A 20,685-nucleotide genomic window follows, 5' to 3' on the forward strand; every position below is an offset into this window, starting at 1 on the left:
CTGAAAAATGTTTATTTGAACGTCTGATAATAATTAGTTTGCAGCATTTGCTGCACAAGCCACTAGTATATATTTTCCTCCTCTGTTTCTGTCCTTAGTCCTTCCGGCGATGAACCCTGGACTCATTTCGCTAGCATTATCACCTTCATTTCGCTCAGACGTTAGATAATCATCGCAGTTGACAAAGCGTCGTAAAGTAAAGCAAGACAAGACAATGGACATTCATAAACTTGAATCTGAACTTCCCTGCAAGGAATCAAACCCGGATTCGCAGGATTTGTTGGTAGGAACCATAACGTTCGGAGCATAAAGATGATCTGAGAATAACATCTGTAGTTTAGAAGAGTCGTGAAAACAGATAACTACCATTACGACCAGAACATGGCCCATTCCGCCTCGCGTGACGTGTCTGGCTGCTTGAGGCAGGCAGTGTGCATACATAAAGTCAAACTCGGGTTGCAGAGCCCAACTCATCCAGGATTGTTTACAAACGCCAGTAAAATACGCGCGGGGTGATATATAGGTTTACGTAGGCACTTCCTCAGCCGTCCAAGAAGTTCACCAGCAGTTTTATACCGGTAAATATTTATTCTGTCAAACAACGTTCGCAATTATTTTTGCAGAAGTGACTTGACAAACGTGCAAAGTGAATCGTGCGATACTTCATATTGGATTCCATAGCTCAAAACGAAAATCTCGTCGTTGCTTTCCTCAGTTTTTGTACAAGTCTATGTACCATTACAGCTATTAATACAGGGACATCACTTTATTTTTACCAACATTTTTAACATTAACCTGGCTATACTCCGAAACACTGTTACCCCCTTCCATTACAGGAGTTTGGTGTTACTAGTGCAATATGTAAACAAATCATTTTACTAGCTATAGGAGGAGAGAAAAGTAGTGTATCCATTTATGTTACTGGGAAATACGATATTAGGATTTTCAGTTTGATTATTACTTTTACGGTATTTTATCAAAATATAGTAGAGTAGTAACATTTGTTTCACAAACTCAACTCTTCAGGCGCTTGTACTTTCGGTAACTCTAATCTTCACTTCTGCTCAGATAAAGTTATTCAGTCATGCTACACACCGTACCTGTGCGAAATAAGCAGGGCCGTGTATTTACGGAGATCGCGAAAATGACTACATAATAGATATGCAATACATTTTTACTAATCTTTACGAATTAAGTGATTCTGATTAATAATATCCGGATAAAACAATCACGACAAATCGCGAAATAGAGTTCTAATAGCGAAATATGAACACATTCGCGAATTATTACTATTGCGTCGTTTTATAGCGAATTTCATATTCTGAGTTCCTTTTCGGACTTTTTTTTTTTCATTTGAATTTGTTGCACATTCAAGTAGGCTACATTACATGGTATTTCAGGTGTTCTAATTACATTAGTGAACTCAAAAGACGGAGAATTCAACATTTCACTAATAATTTGAAAGTATTAATTTGAGGGCTGCAAGTTTTTTTTTTTTTTTTTTTTTTTTTTTTTTTTTTTTTTTTAATGAATGTGTGTTAAATACAGTCTCAATTCAACAGATATTGTCTATTGGCCATATCGCACCTTTACCAGAATCCAGTGAACCTTTAATGTTAATTATTTGGAAAGTAATATTTATACTGAGTTAATACTCCAGTTCCAAAATAATTGTATTTTCCAAAATTTCCATTAATATCCAGCAAGAGTAGAAATCGATCTCCAACAATCTCCGCCGACACCAATATTAAAAAACACAAATGATAAAATTAATCTCCATAAATACCTGCCCCTGGAATTAAGCTTCAATAAAATAGGCTCTTCCTTCCATAGAAAACGCAGCCATATTTCTGAAACACACTATACTCTGTAGTGTTTACTTCACTGCTAGCAGACTTCGAATGCAACAGCGGCCGTAAGTCTGTGTGGCTGACGGGAGCAAGAACATTAGTAAAAGGGGTGGGAGTCAAGTACATTCAGAAACGCAGGTACAATAAAAATGCGAGTAAAAATAAAGTAATGTCCCTGTATTATCACTTGGGAGTGGATTTTTATGTGCCAAAAATATAAATATATTTATTTTTTATGTGCTAAAAAGTACAAAAATATTTGCCAAAAATAAAAAAAATATATGTATATTTTTAAATATGACAAAAATACCTTACTTAGCTTGAAAAAAAAAAATGTTACTAGGTACTCACCAACCACACTTGAGTGCTAGTAGTTGGCCGAGAATTGCAGTGAACAACAAAGCTCATCTCCAAATTCTCCATCACAAATGCATGCCGATTATATCCGAACAACGACTTATACTGTGAAAACGATCTGTCCACATCACAGGACGTCAGACGTCCATATTTAAAGAGAGGAATGTCCCAAACACATACACCGTCAATTTCACCTACAGGCACACCCTCCAATACTTCAGCAACTTTACACATCCTTTTATATCCCCTGTTTTTCCCAAACACATTCTGGAATTTGTCCCTTAGTACTTGTACTTCTGAACCTGGTAGCGAGTCTAGTTTAATATTCACGGCATGCACCTCCCTGTTTCAGACAACAGGTTTTTGGATGTTTCGAGTTTTTTTATGGAGTCACACAAAAAACTTAGATTTGCTAATAGGAAAGGCAAATCGTTTTTAAGCAACCATCTTTCAGTATATCATGAAGGAAGCCCGATAACAGGGAATCACAACAAGATATATTGCCTTACTTGATAGACATGAGCGAGAGGCGAGAGATTTGTTTAAATTAAATAACGTTCATACCCGAGCTCTTATCTGTTGTGTTTCACAAACAAAGCGTGGAATAAAATCATCTTCAGCAACAACAAACATTCCTAATTATGTGTTGCAAGATCTCTCCTCCTTGTCCATGTTAATTTATTGTCTAATAATAACATTGATATGCTGCCTAGCAGTTCTCAGAACTTGAGGCGATACTGTTACAAAAATGGATCACGGATACACCACACAGCGCTTACAAACACGAAGCAACCAAGAATTCTTAAAAAGATAACGTACTTCTGAGTGATACAATTGATTTAGTTTTAAAATATTTTTAAGTTCATGTAAAAAATTATTTAAGTAAAAAACTCCAAGGTTTATGTGTTTATAATACATTTCCTGAAAATATGTATTTACATAATTTTTTTGTGAAAATATGTGTTTTTATGTCAAATAAAATTCGGGTTTTAAACTTGAAACTTCATGTTCGGAATTTTTAACTTTGCTAATTGTGTTTTATCACATGCAAAAAGAATATTTAATTACATAGGAATCCACTCCTTAATTATCACATAGGTCTACGAGCAATTGAAGCGTTGGGTCGAATAACGGTCTATGTTATAATCTGCTAACTGTGCAGGAGGAACAAAAATGTTACATCGTAATTCCGCTCATAAATTTACTATCTGACGGGCAACATAGACGGTTATCCCATCAATACGTTTTGTACACTAAACGAAGTATACGATTGTGTGTTATTGAAAGTCATATTACACATATTACAGACAATAAACAGCTTTATACAGGGACATTATTTTATTTTTACTAATATTTCTAATATTAACCTGGCTGTACCTTCGGATCAACGGTTGAGAACCGGAAACACTGTTTGCTACCCCGTTCCACTACTGGAGTTCGATGATACTGGCGTAATATACAAACAAATCACTTTACTAGGTATAGGAGGGAAGAAAAGTAGTTCATCCATTTACGTAAACTAGGCAATATCGGGATTTTGAGTTTGATAATTTTCATTAGGTTTTTGTTTAAAAATAATAATTTGTTTTATATAATATTCTTATTGAATTTGGTATACCGAAGTAACTAGTTACATTAATTAAAATCTGTCTTAGTGAAACGTACAGCAGAGTCCGTATAGGTCAGTTTCTATATGATGCTGTTCCAATTCACTGTAGGCTAAAGCAGGGAGATGCACTATCACCTTTACTTTTTAACTTCGCTCTAGAATAAGCCATTAGGAAAGTTCAGGATAACAGAGAGGGTTTGGAATTGAACGGGTTACATCAGCTGCTTGTCTATGCGGATGACGTGAATATATTAGGAGAAAATCCACAAACGATTAGGGAAAACGCGGAAATTCTACTTGAAGCAAGTAAAGGGATAGGATTGGAAGTAAATCCCGAAAAGATTAAGTATATGATTATGTCTCGTGACCAGAATATTGTAAGAAATGGAAATATAAAAATTGGAGATTTATCCTTCGAAGAGGTGGAAAAATTAAAATATCTTGGAGCAACAGTAACAAATATAAATTACACTCGAGAGGAAATTAAACACAGAATAAATATGGGAAATGTCCGTTATTATTCGGTTGAGAAGCTTTTGTCATCCAGTCTGCTGTCAAAAAATCTGAAAGTTAGAATTTATAAAACAGTTATATTACCGGTTGTTCTTTATGGTTGTAAAACTTGACTCTCACTTTGAGAGAGGAACATAGGTTAAAGGTGTTTGAGAATAAGGTGCTTAGGAAAATATTTGGGGCTAAGAGGGATGAAGTTACAGGAGAATGGAGAAAGTTACACAACGCAGAACTGCACGCATTGTATTCTTCACGTGACATAATTAGGAACATTAAATCCAGACGTTTGAGATGGGCAGGGCATGTAGCACGTATGGGCGAATTCAGAAATGCATGTAGAGTGTAAGTTGGGAGGCCGGAGGGAAAAAGACCTTTGGGGAGGCCGAGACGTAGATGGGAAGATAATATTAAAATGGATTTGAGGGAGATGGGATATGATGATAGAGAATGGATTGGTCTTGCTCAGGATAGGGACCGATGGCGGGCTTATGTGAGGGCGGCGATGAACCTCAGAGTTCCTAAAAAGCCAGTAAGTAAGTATATTATATTATATTTAGTGACTTTATTTCTGAATACTTCCAATTTCTTAGCAGCTACAATCCCAACTCTAGCCATGAGCTACCGATACTAAATTTTTTTGGTTCATGAGCCTTTTTCTACATTGTAGCGTACTTCGTCTATTACTGCCTTCAATTCCCCCGGAGATACGGATGTGCGTTCCACATCGTCCAGAAATGGTAAATTGAATAATGTGTTCCATCCTACATTAATACTGTCATTGCACTCTTTACGGCTATGATACTTTCAAAGTAATTTGGCGCACAGATTGTATTAATGCACTGTCATTCTTCAGAAAAAAGGAACTTCCCAGAAAAATTAAATTCCAAGGGTAGTAGTACACAAAACGACACTGTATAGCATGTTTAAACTTTTTATGATCAACATATCCAGAGAAGAATAAAACAAACATTTACAATTTTCTCAATTTTGTCAGATAAAAAACAGAACACGCACTAATTCGTAGTTGTATAGGGACATCATTTTATTTTTACTAACATTTTAAATATTAACTTGCCTATACCTCTGGATCAACGCCGTTTGTTAAGCCCTTCCACGACTGTCGTAATATACAAACAAATCACTTCACTAGGTATAGGAGGGAAGAAAAGTAGTTCATCCATTTACGTAAACTAGGAAATATTGAGTTTTTGAGTTTGATCATTTTCATTAGGTTTTTGTTTAATCAAAATACAGTACAGTATTAACAATAAGTCTTTTTACTGACGAACTGAGCTGTCCGTGTAGACGTATTCATTATGCAGTGTATATTAATTATACTGTCTACAGCACATTAGCGTACAATATAGAGAATTAAGTTAAATTGAAAAATAATCATAATATGGATATTTAAACACATTTTTGAAAATGGTGGCCGTTCATTTCGATACAGACTTCAGTTCTAATGTGCATATTATCGCACTATAGACGTCTGTACCTAATTCCAATTGCCAGTTTCGTTCTTCGTACTAGTAACTCATGTTGTAATAATTCTGTACCTACTCTATAAAAGAGTACCTTACGTACTGTAAATTCAATCTTCACTTCTGCCCGATCCGAAAAGATAAAATTACTGAGACATACTATCTACTGTCCGTTCAAGTTATTATGTCATAGGGTCATAGAAAGGAGGGAAATCACGTGACAATTAATTACTTAATGAGGCCCTTTTATTTAAGTTATTTTAAACAGTTGTATAATATTACGTAGACGTCAAACTCCTAACAGAAATTAATGTTCTCAAAAAAGAGGTAAGACAGCCCAGCCACTAGCTGGCGAATAAAAGCTGGTGGGGGAAACTGAGATACGACGTAGGCAAATGGACGAAAGTACCTGTGCGAAAATGATTCAATATTGAAAGCTCTTTCGTAACTGGAAAACGCGAACATATTTTTGGAACGTACTGTTTACTATGACCGTAAGGCTACTATGACTGTATATGCGGTCTTGGATCTATGTGGAGGACGATTGAACTTCATTAGTAGAAAGGGTGGGAGTGAAGTACATTAAAAAACTCAGGTACAATAAAAATTGAAGTAAAAATAAAATGATGTCCTTGTACAAGAATATGGAGCGTTCAAAGAGATTGCCAGATTTCAACAGGAACAGAGAAAGTGAGCTATCAGATTTACATTACGGTCATTTTACAGTCAATCACAGGAAGACGCGAACTATCTGAAAGCAATAGCTTTTTGATTCCACAACTGTTAGGATGAGCAGTGCAGAAAGGAGAATTTGTCTCTGTGTGCACAGAGGCTCATTAAGACACACATGGGATTTACATTCATCCTAACGACACTAACATTCAAGGAGGCAGTGGTCAATATTACCTATTGTTGCGGCCTTGATATTGAGAATAATTTCTTAATATATATTTTGATGTACCGAAGTACATAAAATAAAATTGAATTCAAACGAAAACTACTAGGCACTTGGTCAGTAATTGATTACTTGTAAATAGTTTCTTTAATCTATCACAAAATATTTCAATATTCAGTAATTTCATCACTATACAATTTTGTTATTCTAGATTTAATTTGTAATTCAGTAAATATAAAATATTCTTTGTTTCTCTATGATAAATTATCTAGCTTTAATTATTCAGGTAATCTTTTCGTACTTTGATTTTATTGTAATTGTAAATTTAATACTAATTGTAATATTATTTGTAATTGTAATTGTAAATTTAATACTAATTGTAATTTTATTGTTGATATTGTAGTTGGAATTTCCTGGTAGAGGGGCAGAGAAGGCCTGACGGCCTTATCTCTACCAGGTTAAATAAATAAATACTAAATACTAATACTAATACTACATATGATATTTCCATGCAGATATTCTGCGTCACCATATGATGAAAGAGTGATGGAACGGAGAAAAATTCTCTCCGGCGCCGGAATTTTTCTCCGTTCCATCACTCTTTCATCATATGATGACGCAGAATATCTGCATGGAAATATCATATGTACTTCGGTACATCAAAATATATATGATATGCGTAATAAATCACTTTGTGATTTAAGACGGCGCCTATACCGTCGGATCCCGGCCAACCAGTCACTCATTCGAGTGCACCTCAACACATGTATGGACTCCGGTCCTGCGTTCATAGACATCTATGACGTAGTGCAGAGGGCGGCCACTAGAGGGAACCCAAGAGATGGAGCTTAATCTGAGTCGATTCTGACCGGCGTCGGGGTTGTATCCGGCGTGGCTTAGTGGATAAAGCATCAGCACGTAGAGCTGAAAACCCGGGTTCATATCCCGGCGCCGGAGAGAATTTTTCTCCGTTCCATCACTCTTTCATAATTTCTTAAGGTTACGACAAAATAAATAATTCATTATCATTACCAAACACACACACACACACACACACACACACACACACACACACACACACACACACATATATATATATATATATATATATATATATATATATATATATATATATATATTCTAAATTACTGACATCAGCTCAAAGAATTTTGAGTGACCACAAGGGTCCTGAATACAATAAACATGTACAATTAATGTGATGTGATATATATATATATATATATATATATATATATATACTAATAATAAATCTGTAGCCGAAATTTTTCTGGTAATTTTCGATTTTCCAAAAATAATTGGTCCTAACATATATAATTAACCACCCTGAAACCGAAAATCGCTTTTTTGAAATTTTTGTTTGTATGTCTGTCTGTTTGTTACCTTTTCACGCGATAATGGCTGAACGGATTTCGATGAAATTTGGAATATAAATTAAGTTCGTTCTAACTTAGATTATAGGCTATATGGCATTCAAAATACTTTATTTAAAAGGGGGGTTCTAATGGGGCCTGAATTAAATAAATCGAAATATCTCGCTTATTATTGATGTTTGTGAAAAATGTTACATAACAAAAGTTTCTTTAAAAATGATTTCCGATAAGTTTTATTCTTTACAAAATTTTGATAGGTCTGATATTTAATGAGATAAATGAGTTTTAAAATTAAAATAACTGCCATCTAAGACGGTGCAATGAAATAACAAATGACTTCGTCTATAAGGGGCCTTGGACAGCAACAATCGAAAGCTATGAAATATAGCCTACAGAGAATGTTCCTGTGTTTCTATGAAGTAATACCGGAAGCTAAATTAACCGATTTGTATAATTAATTATTATTTCACCATTGGAAGGTGTAGTTTCTCTAGATGGACATAATGTTATAATGTTATTACAGTAACTTCTGATATAATATAATATAATATAATATAATATAATATAATATAATATAATATAATATAATATAATATAATATAATATAATATAATATAATATAATATAATATAGTATAGTATAGTATAATATAATATAATATAATATAATATAATATAATATAATATAATATAATATAATATGTAATATTATATAATATAATTTAAGTTATTTGAAGGGTTTAGAACCATAGTGGGTCAAGCGCCATTTACTGAATACGTAGAAAACAAGGGTCAAAATTAAGTTATTACGATAATTCAATGGAAACATATAGCAAGTAAAATAAAGTATACACATTACATCTAAATGATGTCAATCTTCATTAAACTATGGTTGCATGTAATAAAAATTAAGAAACATGTTAAAGGAATTGTCATTACACCAAATGATTGCTCTCTGGACCAAAATGATCGCATTTTAATTATTTGGATGCAATTTAAATTAAGTAACATATTAAACGATTTATCCTTCTATCAAACACGAATGTTCCCTGGATCAAACGTCCTATTTTAATTATGTAATTACTTTATATTTATTTCTAACGGGTGCAGCGGAGCGCACGGGTACGGCTAGTATAAATATAATTTGAACTGGTAATGGAAATTACGGGAAAACGGCTGAGCGGATTTTATTAAATGGCCCCTCATTCTGAAGCTTAGAACTCAAAGTTTTTCAGAAAAATAGTAGTTTTCAGTGAAATGTCAATTTTTCAACATAATTTTCCTATTTTCTAAAATCCATATGTCGTCACTAATTGCATTTCAGAATAAAACAAAAGACACACTACAGTAAACAATATTACACGAAGGCCATGATCTGCAAGAATGCTGACATATTTAGAGCTCAAATTAAATTGCTTATTAAAAACTTTAAGACTTGATAAAAATAATTTACAGGTTTGATTCTGTGGTGTGTAATTTTCTGAGTACAGCTGTGTATTGGATATTGAAATCTACAAATTTGAAGTGGTTTGATGACATTATTACCATTAGAAATGAAATATTATTATAGTTAATGCCATGCTCTAACTTTTTTCATTAATTATACATATTAATAATGCTATATTTATGATATGAAAGTGAAACGTTTTGGGGTTATATAAGTAGATGTACAGAATATCTGAAATTAGATCTTGATTTCTATAACTTACAGAGTGGCGGCTATATAGTATATGTTACTAAAAACTATAAAACTTACGTAAGATAATAATATTGTTATTAAAAATCAAGTATTTTCATAGTTATTAATTAAGTGGGGTTGGGTCTCTTGCATATATTTAATGGCGGTGTGGTGTAGACATTTATATGCGCCATTCTCTTCAGTATTGGCTCGAGAGAGCGCAAAAATTACAGTTCCTAAGGAAAGACCAAAAGGTATTACTTACTGATAAAATAAGAGGTCTACATGATTCTGTAATCTCCCGATCATTTCAGCAAGATTTCTTAGCAGGATAAAATGATTTTACCCTCTACATTTCAATGTAGTTACGAAACATGCAGTAGGTATTCCAAGATGCATAGCAAACCTGGCATTTTTTTTTTATTTTTAACTTTCGCCTACAATCCACAATGACCTGAAATAGCTACTGCTTTATTCCCACATGAAAAACCGACTGATCGTCCTGACATTGTTAATTGCATTTTTGCTTAAGGTGTATAGGTTCAAGAAAAAGTATTTGGCATAAAAAACCATTCAGAGGGAGTATGTTTCATTATTATGGGAGCAAATTACTTTCAGAATGTTCGGTATTCTTCACTGAAAATATATCTGAAAAATGTTTCTTTGAACGTCTAATGAACTTAGTTTGCAGCATTTGCTGCACAAGCCACTAGTTAAGATTATAAAACCCCGGAATTCAGAAGGTGCTTCTTTTATTTCAAAACAGTAAAACAGTCAGAAATCAAAAACATAATTTTATCGACTCTCTGGATTCATTAGAAATCCCAGTAAATTTTTATCTTTTTACAGAGACTTTGGTAAAGAAACAAAAGAATGTATTTTATACTCCATCGTTGCTTTAAAATTATACCACAATCTAGTATATACAGACACGAAGCTTGAGTTTATGATGGTGCTAGGAAAAATAGACTGTGCAGGTACTATTTCGCATTGTCTGTAATGAGGCGATAGTAGCGATCCTAGTGGTTAGCAACTATCTATGGATGTATATTTACTACGTATTGAGCTTCGTGACTATATATACTAGACTGTGATTCAACATGTTTTTCTAGGCTTTGCATGGCCTAATCAATGACAGATCAAAGTTATTTTTTAATATATTTTATTCGATTCTAATCAATACTATTTAATTTGTTCATGCAATGGTAATTTGTTACACAAAAATTTGAAAGTAATGCTTCATTTCTTATGGATATTGTTGTTCTTTTGTTATTTTTAGTTGATGTCTCATCTTTTATTTGTATGATTTTTAATATATCGACATTGCGATAATAATTACAAATATATTTTAATTAAGTATCTATACTAATAATAAATCTGTAACCGAAATTTTTCTGGTAATTTTCGATTTTCCAAAAATAATTGGTCCTAACATATATAATTAACCGCCCTGAAACCGAAAATCGCTTTTTTGACATTTTTGTTTGTATGTCTGTCTGTCTGTCTGTCTGTCTGTCTGGATGTTTGTTACCTTTTCACGTGATAATGGCTGAATCGATTCATATGAAAATTGGAATATAAATTAAGTTCGCTGTAACTTAGAATTTAGGCTATATGGCATTCAAAATATTTTATTTAAAAGGGCTTGAATTAAATAAATCGAAATATCTCCCTTATTATTAATTTTCATGAAAAATATTACATAACAAAAGTTTCTTTAAAAGTAATTTCCGATAAGTTTTATTCCATGCACAATTTTGATAGGACTGATATTTAATGAGATAAATTAGTTTCAAAATTACAATAACAACGCCATCTAAGGCGGTGTAATGAAATAAAAAACAAATGACTTCGTCTAAATGGGCCTTGGACAACAACAATCGAAAGCTATGAAACATAGCCTACAGAGAATATTTTTTGTGTTTGTATGAAGTAATATCGGAAGCTAAATTAACCGATTTGTATAATTAATTATTAATTCACCATTGGAAAGTGTAGTTCCTCTAGATGGACATAATGCTATAATGTTATTACAGTAACTTCTGAGTAAATCGAGGGCAGGTAAGATTAAAATAGCTTTTTATGCACAGAAAACTTGATAGGCATTCGTTTCCTGTATTTCCTAAAATAATTTTTATGACCAAATGAGTGGTATCTAGATCAAAATTATCGCATTTTAATTTCTTTAATACAATTTAAATTAAGTAACATAATAAACTATTTATCCTTCTATCAAACACGAATGTTCCCTGTCAAATGTCCGCACGGGTACGGCTAGTTATACAATAAATTATAAAAACAAAGGAAAATAACTGAAATGAAATAGGAATGTAATTTAATCATATTTCGGTTAATTTTTCAGGGTTAATTATTTTTACCCCGGCATGTATTCTGGAGGCATAGAAAAAAATATATAAATTTACTAGGATTTCTAACGAAGATCTGTATACAAACGCGACTTGTCAACTGACTTCACAAGTTTGAAGGAAGTGTGTAATGAAAAATAATAAAATTCAAGTTATAATATTTAAAAAAAAAATTGCATCTAAAAGTTTACGATGCTAAAATATAATTTTCACATTAAATTCTGAGCTAGTTCCGACAAACCAAACAAAAATATTATCTTCAAGGTTGCGAACAAAATGGCACCATTTGTAAATGCGTCTATCGGAATTTTATAACACATATTTGACATTCCTCATAAACACTTAACTTATCTTATCACCATGTTGCAAATTTATTAATTTATAATGAAATACATTTTACTACACTATTCCTGCCATCAAAACAAAGCTGTTGTAAACAGCAACAATAATTATTAAGCTTTTAAGAATTTTCTGAAATCGTTTGTCGTTTTTTCCTAAAGAAAAGCCAAGACACTAATGCAGTTAGAGTGTGGAGGATAATGTAGGAGTAAAGTATTATTATTATTATTATTATTATTATTATTATTATTATTATTGTTATGATTATTATTACCACTAGAATTACATTTTTCCATTATGCTACATCATTGAATACAAAAATGCGTTCAGAAATTGCTCGATAAAAGCGGAGATTGTACAGAATATTGACACACCCCAATCGATTAATAGTTTTGATGCAGTTCGACAGTGTATGTACGTACTTCGTGGAACGGAGCCGTGTAACCTCATTTGACAATGATATGCTTGGTATGTTTACGTATATAATACACTACTGACACCCTTTGTGAAGCAATGTCAACCATTTAAACACAACAGTTAACTTCTGCAAGATTAAGATTCTTTACGTACGGAGCTTTATAATGTGGAACCACGACGTTTTTCCATAATTTCACTTTTATCTGTCGTCTGTAGCAAATGGGGAAACAAAACAAATGAATTCCATAACAATACATTTCTTATATTTTATATTACGTAACGTATTTGATTTTAGTGAGTCTAAAACTTTTATAAACTAGCTAGCAATGTGAAAGCACTACAACGTTTCCAGCTGTAATTAAGAAAATATCAATAAATTTTGTATTTCACGTTAGACAACTGAAATTCAGAAAAAAGTCAGATGCAATTCAAAAAACAATCCGTTATAATTCAGAAAGAATCATCTGTAAATTCCATACCTATTAAAATTTTTCGCGTTCACAATATAATAGTACGTAATAACATAAACAAAACAGCCTGTTGTCATGACTACCAAACAAATGATCTTTTGAGCTTTTCAATTTCACTGCACAATCTGAATGAATTAATATAAATTATTACAATTAATGAACTTTTATGTATTACTTTTGACTCTTTCTAAATTACAATTGACTTTTCTTTTTTAATATAACTGATTTTTCCTGAATTTCAGTTGCACAATCTAAATTACCTGTGACATTTGCAATTCACTTGATTATCTGAAATACAATTGAAGCTTTCTGAATTGCAACTAGAAAAGGTATAGCAACATTACACACGACATATTTTCTGATATATAATTTGAAGTGTAATTAAAGATAAATTATTATAAATTACGCATTTTTAAGCCAAACCCACGAGAAACAGGACTCTCAAATTTATAATTACATAACTAAGTTTAATTTTAGTGTTTTCACTTGTGATTATATTACTAATAATAACGGAATAGGGTATGTGATTCGTCAACATGTTAGTTGATCAATATGATATAGTGTATGCTACAATAATGTTATAAGAATAGGGTTGTCAATATGAAGTTTTTTGGAAAATATAAGGAATTTATTCTCTCAAGCAAAAAAATATACCAGAAGCAAAATTAGATGCAATAAAATCAATCTAACAACAATAAGGAGTTAATGACATGCATTTGTAAGTTCACATAGCATTAAAATAAGGTGAGGAAACAGTGTAATATAAATATTGATAGATTTAACAGAGATTACATGTATATAAAAGTGCAATATGTTGTTATATTCTATGTAATAGTTAAGCAATCTAAAATACTGTACGATACGATAATTATTTCTGGGGAGATAGACACATGAATCTGAAAGATTCATCTATTAGCTGAGGAAGAAGCGTACACCATAAGGGGGAAAAAAAAAGATGATAGCAAATGAATCGAAAAACAACAAGACTACAGATACACATTCATAAGATCTAATAGTAGGCCTATAAAAATGATACAAAAAAAAAAACAGATGGACACAAATTATCGTTTTACGCACCAGATGCTTTTGTTTCTATGCGATCCACATTGCCATAGCGACGCACATCACCACACAACTTGAACTGTCACGATCACCTACTGACAAGCAGCGCGAGTGTTTGAAGGGGCTGTAATCGAGAAAAAGAGTTGAATAAGGAGGATTTTGAAAGGCTGGGCATTATGCGCGCAGGTCCTGCCGTCCCCCCCCTCGCCGCGCACCCGGGACTGCGAACTTGGTAAATGTCAAAGGTAACTCGTCGGAGAGAGGCGGTGCAGCTGCCCGGATCATGCTGCATCCCGGTTCATCCGGGCGGCTCCGGGGATCGGGAAGGAAGCGGTCCACGACAAATAATACTTCATGCATAATAAAGACGTTCCCGACACCCACCGCCATTGTAAGTCAATTTAAAACCATTCTTAAGACGGGGAGAATACAAGAGATGATAGCAAGGAAAAGAGTAGAGAAAGTAGGGACGATGAGAGTGAGAAGAGAGGAGAAGTAGGAGGAAAATCAGAAGGCAGAAGGAGAAGAAAAAGGGAGAAAATAAGAAAATGATAGAGATTGAAGGTGATAATGGGAAGAAAAGAAGAGAGGAGAGGCGTAACAATAAAGAAAGAGAGAGGGGAAGAGAAAGAAAGGAAAACATATATATATATATATATATATATATATATATATATATATATATACATATACACACACACACACAAAAGAAGAGAAGAGGCTAAATGGAAAGAAAAGAGACTGAAAATAGAACGTGAAAGAAGAAAGAGGTTCATTGAGAAAAGTGAAGAGTACAGAAGAGTGGAAGGAGAGGACAGGACAGGGATATAACAGACAGGAGAGGGGACTGGGAGAGGAGAGATGAGAGGGGAGAGAATTCAGAGAGGAGGGAGGAATGGACGGGCAGGGGAGGTGAGGGGAGAGAAGAAGAGAGGAAAGAGGAGGGGAAGAAAAGGGGGAGGGAAGAAGAATGGAGAGGAGAGGAGAGGAGAGAGGAGAAAATGAAGAGTGGCGAGAGGAAAGGACGGGGAGAGAAGGTGAAGGGAATGGAGATGTGAGGAGAGAGAAGAGGAGAGGGGAAAGAGGAGGGCTGAAGAGAGGTGAAAAGGAAGGACATGGTGGTGATGAGAAGGGAGAGGAGAAGAGGTGGTGATGAGTGGAGAGGGGAGGGGATAAGAAGGGAAAGAAGGGAGAGGCAGAGGGGAGAGGAGAGCAGAGGGTACATGGAGGGGAGTGGAGACGGAAAGGGGTGGGGGAGGGGATGAGTAGAGAGAGGAGGAGAGGAGGGGAGGAGGAGAAAGGAGGAGAGAAAATGCAGAGAAGCGAGAGGAAAGAACGGGGAGGGGAGGTGAAGGGAATAGTGATGAGAGGAGAAAGAGGAGAGGGGAAAAGAAGAGGGGAAGAGAGAGGATAGTCAGTGGTGATGAGTGGAGAGGGGAGGGGAGATGAGAAGGGAAGGGACAGGAAGGAAAAGAAGGGAGCGGCAAAGGGAAGGGGAAAGGAGAGGGTACATGGAGGGGAGTAGGGACTGAAAGGGTTGGGGAGGGGAGTGGATATGAGTAGAGAGGAGGAGGGGAGGAGAGGGGAAATAGAAAGTGTGATAGCAGAGGAGAGGAAAGGAGAGGAGAGAAAACTATATTCTGCACTCTTATTACAATATTCTATCTCACTTTCGAACTAATTATATAGGCGAAAGACTATCGTCACAGACGACGATGTCAAGCGCCTTTTTTTGGGTATTTGTACCGTGTCTTATGTGCAGAGACATCCAAGTTTCGGAGCTAATTCCGGCTCTATAACCAGGGAAGCTAGGGAAAGGGGAATCCTATTCCTTGGATCCTGTAGAATAGCTCCTAGTATCGGATCCAACAGAGGCGAAATGTAGCTCCGAAACGTTGGATGTCTCTATATGTACGGGACGGTACAGACACCCAAAAACTTCGTATACCACACTGATCACTGTGAAAAATTCAAATAATACTCCAAATCGCATTAACTCTTTAACTCGTAGATGAGAATCTTGGAAACTATGGCATAAAGAAGGTTCAGGAAAATAAAATGGCGTGTAGGAATTTTGAAGAAAATTAAAGAGCTTATTTCAATAATCCACATTGAAGAACTCCTGAAGTAAGAACATTCTATAGTCACTTCAGGCATGTCAATTGATGCCCATAGCAGCAAGAGCGCGCTTTAGAGCCCAGGAGAGCCTGAGCGCTTTACAGCGGAAAGGATAGAGACAGACGAAAGAGGTGGTATATGCCTCTTGGTCGAGCTATATTCAGGGATGGCCAGCACTGATTCAATGGATAAAGGGAAGAGAACTTATTAAAACTGTATCCATGTTAATTTTTAGATTTGCCTGAGAAGTATAAGTGCATTATAAGAATGTAAGTTTTAATTTTAATGCTTCATTTTTCACGAGTTTGATTTTTTTATTCAAAAGAAATATTTTCTCAACTTTTCGTATAGAAAAGTGAAATTTTCAGGTATAGGCCTATTTATTTAGTAGCCTTACAGAATGTTTTCGTAAATCTAATATACCGTATATACGTATTACTGAAGATAGTGTATTGAAAATTTTGAAAATATTCGCATGGAAATTGTTTGTAAGGAAATGAATTAACAAAGCAACTACTGTTACATCATAAGCAAAAGATATGTGCCTATGTGTTGTAAAAATGTCAGCTCTATAGCTTCAGCAGATTTCGAGAAAATAATTTAATATTCTGATGATAGGAAGTTGCTCACAAATATCACCTTAAAATCATAATGCGATAAGAGTTTTGTTATGTAATATTAGTTACACTTAAAACAGATACAGTACTTTAGGTAACTTTGCTTTGTACTGTAACACTGTTTTGATTAGTTTATTGATTACTTTTGCAAGGCTAAAGATACCATCAATATAAATTCCAACTTATCATGTCATACTCAGTCTCTTTCTTTGGAATATCACTTTCTTTATGAATGATGTGTTTCATCCACTTAATACAGTATAATATTATACTACTATGGAATTTAAGTGAATATTCCTTCTTAACTCTCTATTATGTTATTAAGATTTAAAACACAAGTCCAATATTAAGAAATCAGTGTTAGTACTTTTGTTTTACAGACAATATAGATAATATCAAACAGAAAGAAGCCATACAAAAATAACGACAAAAAATTTCACGTTCCGTTTGAAGTTTGTGCACCACTGTTTTCTTAATCCAACAGGCTACTTATTCATATACACAACCCTTCCTCTTTCCATACTTAGCGCTTGATGCCCGCGCACGACGTCAAGGTCAGAAAAATGCGCTTGCTTCGACATCACTGGACTACTTAAATGACGTTGCACATTAAAATAAATGAAAAATGAAAATGACATCAGGAAAACAAGCACAGTAACAGCAATTACAAATATGCGTGTAAATATATTATAGCCAATTAACTAATCAAATGTTTATGTTTTGACCGTACACTCCAAAAAGACAAATAGGTACGTAAAATGTTTCCTTCCTAAGAAAGTGCAAGGCAACGGCGTAGCTCAGTCGGCTAAGGCGCTTGCCTGGCGATCCGGTGTTGCGCTCGGACGCGGGTTCGATTCCCGGTTGAGGTAATTACCTGGTTGGTTTCTTCCAACCGTAAGGCAAATGTCAGGTAATCTACGGCGAATCCTCGGCTTCATCTCGCTTCCACCAATCTTATCGACGCTAAATAACCTTGTAGTTAATACAGCGTCGTTAAATAAGATAAAAAAAGATAATGTAGAGCAATGCATCTCAACGAGAAGATATATATATATATATATATATATATATATATATATTTCATAAAGGGCCCTTCAGACGAGGCCACTTAGCAGCGCCACTAGTCTCTTGTTACTGGCGCTGCGAACGCGCATTTGAAGCACTGCTTAATACACTCAATTTTTGTAGAGAATTTTTAGTCTTCCAGTGAACATGGACATATACTAAGGCGAAATACTTTTGCCAACTTTGCTCATACAGAGAAATAAAACATGTAAAAATAGAAGAAGAGTCGGTTTTGGAAAGACAGAATCGAGGATTATTTTTTTAATTTTATTTTACTGGGTTATTTTACGACGCTGTATCAACATTTCTGGTTATTTAGCGTCTGAATGAAATGAAGGTAATAATCCCGATGAAATGAGTCCGGGGTCCAGCACCGATAGTTATCCAGCATTTGCTCGTATTGGGTTGAGGAAAAACCCCGGAAAAAACCTCAACCAGGTAACTTGCCTCGACCGGGAATCGAACCCGGCGCCGCCTGGTTTCGGGGCCAGACGCGCTGACCGTTACTCCACAGGTGTGGACTCGAGGATTATTTCACACTTTATTTGATGATTTACATCAGGATCATTTTTGCCCCCCTCTATTTTCGCATGTTTAAGAAATCATTTCAAGAGCTTCTAGCAGGAATTACCAATGAAATTAAGAAAGAAAAAAAAAAAAAAAACAAGGCACGATGGCGTAATGGGCTGTATACTGCCGTGGCGGTGTAAGGAATTGGTGGTCCAACAGTTGTTAGCAGCGCCACTCACGAGCCACTAAATAGTGGCCTGGCTGTGGGCCCATCTGAAACCTATAATTTAATTCTAAATATCGTGACTGGAAGCGCAACTTTTAGTGGCCGCCACCAGCGGTGAAGCCAACCACTCGGAGCGTCTGCAGTGCCACTATTCTGCGGCTGTGGCTACGTGTGAAGGCCCTCCTTTAAATTCATTATTCACAAGCGGCAGTGCTTCTAAAGTGGCACCATCAGAAGGGGCTCTAAATGTTATTAAATTTTATAGTATGGGTACAATTATATTGCCATAGCAACAGTTACGTCATTAACTGTATTTAAAGAATGCTATGCCATATTATCAATATTCATTAAAACAAAGAATTTATAAAAGAAAAAAAATATTATATTAATCAATAGCGCAATCTTACATATTGAATATTAAAATTAAACGCAAAAATGAAATGTACAATTTACTGAACTGACCACTTGTCATAGATACAGCAAAAAACTACCCACCACTAATGCTGAGTTCTTGGCAACAAAATCATTAACTCTCTTGCACTCCATTATTTCTCACACACAGTGGAATGATTATATTTCCAGTGCCAATAGTTTGACATTCGATATTTTATTATTATTATTATCATCATCATCATCATCATCGTTGCAACGCATCGTTTGGTGAAGAAAACAGAAAATTCATCACACCGTACATGATAATATTCTTGTAGCTGTAGTCACCAAACGATGCGTTGCAGCGAGAATAATTGTAGTGACACTCATAACTCAATCTAAAAAAAAAAAAAAAGGTCCACACCTGTGGAGTAACGGTTAGCGCGTCTGGCTGCGAAACCAGGTGGCCCAGGTTCGATTCCCGGTCGGGGCAAGTTACCTGGTTGAGGTTTTTTCCGGGATTTTCCCTCAATATGAGCAAATGCTGGATAGCTTTCGGGGTTGGACCCCGGATTCATTTCACCGGCATTATCACCTTCATCTCATTCAAACGCTAAATAATCAGAGATGTTGATAAAGTGTCGTAAAATAACCTATTAAAAAAAAAAACAAAACAGTAGAAATGTGACCTTTCAATAATAAACGATTCAATAGTATACACAGATGTGAGGGAAAGAGTGGAAGAAGAATGAAAGAATGTTGCTGAAACTGATCAGGGAGATAATAACAAAACTACAGGTTGCCAGGCGACGATAGAAAACAAAAGATGCGAAAAAAATGAATGAGGTGTATAAACAATTGAATGCTCTTTCATATTCAAGTATAAAAATATAGGGGTGCCATTTGAAATTTCGACGTGGGGTGGCTGGTGGTGGGAGTTAAATCTAAAATGCAATTAAGCCTGGTTTCGGACTTCCCCCTCAATATCTAAATTGACGTGTTTTTGTTTAAATTGAATTCAATTTAAATAATTAGTTATTTAGACTGGAACGTTTTAAGATGAAAGCCCTGTATATTACTACACAGAAAAAAGTCACAATTACATCGAAACATTCCAGATATCAGGGCTAAACTGTAACAGGAAGGTACTGAAAATTTCACTCTATCAGCATTGAAAGCGGAGATGTGATGACGTAATAAATAGCAGTGTATTACAAATGTACGCCGCGCGACTACTGGAGGATAATGTTGAAACAGTATCGCTCACAGTAGGGCAATGTTTTATGGAAAGAACTTTGGTTATATATAGGTCTAATACGTTTACAACACTGACTTTGGTCTCAAATAGAA

At 34.8% G+C, this 20,685-nt stretch overlaps 1 protein-coding gene across 13 annotated transcripts in view; it reads right to left on the bottom strand.

Moving 5' to 3' along the window:
• rdgB (retinal degeneration B) overlaps window positions 1-20,685 on the bottom strand; it is a 426,224-nt gene that overhangs the window by 288,638 nt on the left and 116,901 nt on the right. Inside the window, exon 1 of one of the 13 annotated variants that reach the window (XM_069830168.1) lies at window positions 14,443-14,570. The exons of the other annotated variants lie outside the window; for them this stretch is intronic. The gene's annotated coding sequence lies outside the window, so the exon portion shown is untranslated. Of the gene's footprint in view, window positions 1-14,442; window positions 14,571-20,685 lie in introns of those variants that run through there. 13 annotated transcript variants of the gene reach the window in all.

Source organism: Periplaneta americana, chromosome 7 (genome assembly GCF_040183065.1).
Source record: "Periplaneta americana isolate PAMFEO1 chromosome 7, P.americana_PAMFEO1_priV1, whole genome shotgun sequence".
Lineage (NCBI taxonomy): Eukaryota > Metazoa > Arthropoda > Insecta > Blattodea > Blattidae > Periplaneta > Periplaneta americana.